Below are 5,345 nucleotides of genomic sequence, written 5' to 3' on the forward strand. Positions count from 1 at the left end.
TCTTCAACTTCTCTTTTTCTCTACCCACTGAATAAGAATTGCATCCAAAACGAATATTCTACTCCTCACAGCAAGTTTACTGTACCCCTTTCACTTTACATATATAATATATATATATATATATATATATATATATACGGGGAACATGTGGAAGGGGTAGAGCCAGGAAGATGTGGGATGAAGTGGTGAGAAAGGATCTACAGGCATAGGGAATCACAGAGGGGATGACAGGGGACAGAGACTCCTGGCTGTTTGCTGTGTAGAAAAGCCATGTCAAGTTAAATAAAAATGTGGTTGTCTTTGCATACAGGGTGACCCCTGCATCCCACTCCAACTGAACATCCCTAGTCTCATGGGCTCATTGGTGATGGTGCTACATAAAAAGCATCCAGTACACTCTGTAAAGTGGTTGGTGTTAAGAAGGACATGGAAATCGGACATTAAATGATGATGATGATGATATAATCATGTTATTGACATTGCATAACATGCTCTGGCAAGATACTAACTGATCCAATCTACCTAGTTGCAAATTGGCACCTCTGAGTGTATACAGATTACTGATGTGTAATTAACAAGTGCATCATTGACTTACAGGAAAACTGCTGAAGCTGTTTTTCCCTATTAGTCGTGGATAGCTATAAGAATGTATTTTAATCAAGCCTCAGAAATTAACAACGAAACTCTATTGTGCTGGAATAGACCCCTCTATGACAACATATAAGTACAGTGCTGCAGAAAGTGGTCGATGATGAATAATAGAAATAATAAAAGATGTAATTAGAGGCGTACCAAATGTTAAAAGTCAAGTAAGTCTCCAGGAATTAATTAGCAAAAAATGAAAGCCTGATAAAAGTGTGTCAACTGGAATAGCAGACCAGTGATGGACTTTTAGCAATGGGATGATTGCCATATTGAATATGAAGGGTTCCTGAAGGTCTCCAGTGTGGTAGTTTGTTGACACCACCACCTTAACGTTGTCTGTTGGTTATTAGTTTGACAAAAGTTGTTCTCACGTTGAGTTGACTCCATGGTTGTTGGTTGAAGATGACAATGTCGGCGATGGTGGATTTTGATAACAGTGTGCAGCAGACAGATGTCACCAACTGTGTTCGTGTGTTCGTTAAGTGTGTGGTGATATACAATAACAACTCACTTTAGGATTATAAAGTTTTATTGTAGCATAGGTTACACATGAATTGCCTTGCATAGAGTTTTGTATGGAGCTGTGTAGTGTTTAATAGAGATGTCTCTGGTATGTTGGCAGTCAATGAATGAATGCGTGAAGACATTAGTTGTACTTTGTATATATAGAAGAAGACTTGATAGAAATGTTTCAAGAAAAGTGTGAAAGATAATGGTATTGAATTTGGTTAAATCTGCTGGTGCACGTGGACAAAGAATGCTCTTGTGTGAGAGAGGCCAGCATTAACACAATAGAACAAAACTATATTCTGGGAGTCCTTTAGAAAAGGGAGACAAGAAACTCAAGGAATTCGATTGAAAAATGGTGGTGGTTACATTACATAACTGACAATCGAATGTAGCAGAGAACGCTTGTTCGAGGGAGCTAATTATTTCAGCCACTCACAGACTGAATAAAGCTGTAAACTGACAGTGTTGTTTGAGCCTACCTAGAAATCCGAAAATGCATGTTTTAAACAACTGCAAATACAGACTTGCTGTGGACTAAAGGACATTGGTTTAACAGACCGAGGAAGAATGTCGCTGTATTGACATTGCTGTTTGATTGATCAGTGAATTAGTCACAGTAGTTTGATATAATAGTTTTATTGCCTCATTCATCTTCACGTAATGAACTAATTGCACTAAAAATATTCTCATAATTGCCAAGTATCACCAATTTTAGTAACAAAATATATAAACACCATATATTCAAACTAGGAATGAATGTCATGGCTGGAATATTTATGAGCCAGAGAATTTTGGATCAAGTTTGACCTGAAGTTAACTAACATCTTAGGTTTGCTTTATCAAGTCTGAACTGGGATACATGAAAACAACATGACCAAGATTTAGAGGAGAGAAAGAGAATATTTGGAAAACCATAGTAAAAGTTAATCATTGTGTCAGTATTAAATTAGATAGCAAGTGTCTAAATGTAGGCAGGACACATATTTCTGTTGTTAGGTTGAAATTTAAGTATCACCCACAAACATATGTCTACTGTCTGTGCAATATGACAAAAGATGCTTGTTGTTTCACATTTCCTTTCACTGCCATTGAAATAGTGTCATCAATAATCATTGCTTCATTCACTGGATTTAAACACCATTGTATCAGATGACAACGAGGAGGAAAGAGCTAATGTTAATGAATGGGGAACACACTTACTGCCATAGGACAGTGGACAACAGAATTGTTATTTAGGAACAGTGAGCAGCAGAGTGAAATATGAGTTGAGCTTCAATCACACAAGCTAGTCATTACCCACTACAGAGGTCATGATATCACTTACTACCAAAGACCCTGATACTACCCACAGTCAAGGACCTTGATGCTACCCACCAACTGGGGCTTTTAAGGTAACAAATGCAGTACAGCCATTATCAGGTGACAGAAGACAATTATATTGGTTATCCAATTAATTGATATGATAAAGTTTATCTTTATTCTCAGTATTTCCTTGATATCCAGTAAATCTTGTGAAAATTTCTACATTGAGAATTGGCGCCATTGCATCTAAATGTTGGCATAAATGTGGAATTAGTTACTTCAGAAGTTAGGTACTGCAAGACGCAATGCTGCATAATAAATATTAGACTTTTATGTGCATCGATTATGGATTTATGTAATGATTTAGAATACAATAGAGGAAGTTTAGAACTCCTTTAAAACCCATTGAACATATGAACTTTTCTTAATGGATGTCTACATATGCTTGTTATTGTTGTTGTTTTTGTATGTTTTGTTTATGTTGTTGTTGCTATTTTAGTATGCATTGTAATGTTGCATGTTGGATGTCAGATCAAGTGCAGTTTCCCCAGTGAGTCTGTAAAATTAGTTTTTGCAGTGAAGTTTGCATATTTCATCAACTTTTACCCAAAGATGACATTTTCAACAAATCACCAAATGAAAATTGACAAAGCTGTTTTAATGCCATTGTGGAATGAAAGTCAGCGCTGACCTTTCAGAATGTTAGTGGAAGTGAATTATGGATAGACAACGCTCTTCAAACAACACTAGAGACATCAACAAAAAGACATTCTAATGTTACTGCACTATTCATTAATCCTGACAGCTATGGGATCCTACCATTGCATGGCTTCAGGGTAATGATAAGCATAATATTTCAACAAAGAACATGTTGGTTTCAAATCAAACTAGCTGTTGCTATATGTTTGTTATTATTGAAATACATATAAATTGGTGAACTTCATGATATTGATCAATATGAACTGCAGACCTAACTAAAGTTCAAAAACACAGTTTGTGTTACAGCAAGATTTGTATTTATCCTGATATGTTTATACTTCAAACTTATTTCTTTGGTGGCCCCTTATGCAAAGAGAGCTCTAAAATATTACTTTTATTGAGCACTTTCATGACTATCATTTCTTAATGTATTTTGAAGAATGCATACATATACATCTACAAGTGTCTTCTACTATAACCTTGAGCCGACTGAAACCTTGTGAGTGGATTTGGTAGATGGAAACTGAAAGAAACCCATGATATATATAGATGTGTGTGTGTGTAGTGTATGCATTTGTGTCTGTGTCTGTTCCCCCACCACCACTTGACAACCAGTGTTGGTGTGTTTACATCCTGATAACATTAGTGATTCAGCAAAACAGACTGATAGAATAAGTACAAGACTTAGAAAATACTAGGGTTGATTCATTTGACTAAAATTTCTTCAAAGTGGTGCTCCAGCATGGCCACACTCTAATGATTGAAACAATTAAAAAGTAAGAGATATGTATGAATCCCTCTCCCTCTCTCGGAGAGTCACAAGCACATACACAGACATATACACACGCGGCAGTGACTTCCGCCTACCAAATTCAGTGTCATTATTCAGTTTATTTTAAGATTTCTTGCCAATGGAGAAAGAGTTGGTTTCTAACCTAGATCCAAGGTTTCTTCAATTGAATTTCAGCAACATCAACAGGGTATTTTTGTATGTATGTATATGTGTAGATTTGTTTGTCTTGTTTTATGTATATCTTCTCATTCCTATAGTTGCATATCTAGACATGCTCACATATATTTAAATGATAAACTTCTGGAAAGTTTTATAAATTTTTACAGTTCTAGTGATGGCTTAGATCTGTTGTCCTTGAATCAGCTTTCTCCTTTTTGGTTTTGAGAAACCTAATTTCTCAAGATTGGTATTTAGGCAGTGTGTTACATATCCCAGTGCCCCAATAATTACAGGTATAAATCTGAATTTGTAATCTGAATAGAGTAACTGTAAATTTCTTAATAGTTCAGCATAGGTGTTCTCTTTTTCACTGATGCACTTTGACTCCTGGTGGTTAAAAGATGTTGCCAAAGTGATATGATATGACATTCAAAGGCAGTTTGGAACAATGTTAAGCCTCTGCAATCTTGTTTTTTATTTTAGGTAGGGGTGGTCTACATCACTCATGATGTGGAAATTATGTGTGCTTGTTATTATCTTCCAGGTTTTCGCATCAATGGCTCAGATCTCATCAACCATCCAATCAAGCAGCCTAAATCTTGGTATGAGTACTGGCACTACAAACACATCATGGACCATTGTTCTATTGAATGCAGAGAGTTCTGAGTTTCAAATTTTCTTTATTTGACAGTAATATTCTTTCGTGACACATGTTTTGTTACAGGTGCCATTCTTAGATGTGTTTTCATGTACCCCTAGATACTTGTAACATTCCTCATCCGATATTGGGGAAACAGTTAAGTTATTGATGGAGATGTTGCTAGTCTGGTTTACAGTTATCCCTCTTTTCACAACCGTATAGCAATATGTGTGTATGTATGTATGTATGTATGTATGTATGTATGTATGTATGTATGTATGTATGTATGTGTGAGTGTGTATGATTGTGTTTCTTTGTCTTCACACCAAGTGAAGGTTGTAAATGACAAATTAGCAGTGTCATTTCCAATCCTCCATGAAACATGTCCAACAACTGGGAAATACTGGTTTGTTTGGAAACAGGTGATGGTTGGTAAGTAGAAGTGTATCTGGCTGTAGAAAATCTGCCTCAAAAAATTCCATCTGACCCTTGTAAACATAGAAAGGTTGATATTAAAATACACACACACCAGCATGGAAAATGGATATTAAATGAGGATGATGACATACATACATGTATGTATACATATATATATAT

The sequence above is a fragment of the Octopus bimaculoides genome, chromosome 19, assembly GCF_001194135.2.
Source record: "Octopus bimaculoides isolate UCB-OBI-ISO-001 chromosome 19, ASM119413v2, whole genome shotgun sequence".
Classification (NCBI taxonomy): domain Eukaryota; kingdom Metazoa; phylum Mollusca; class Cephalopoda; order Octopoda; family Octopodidae; genus Octopus; species Octopus bimaculoides.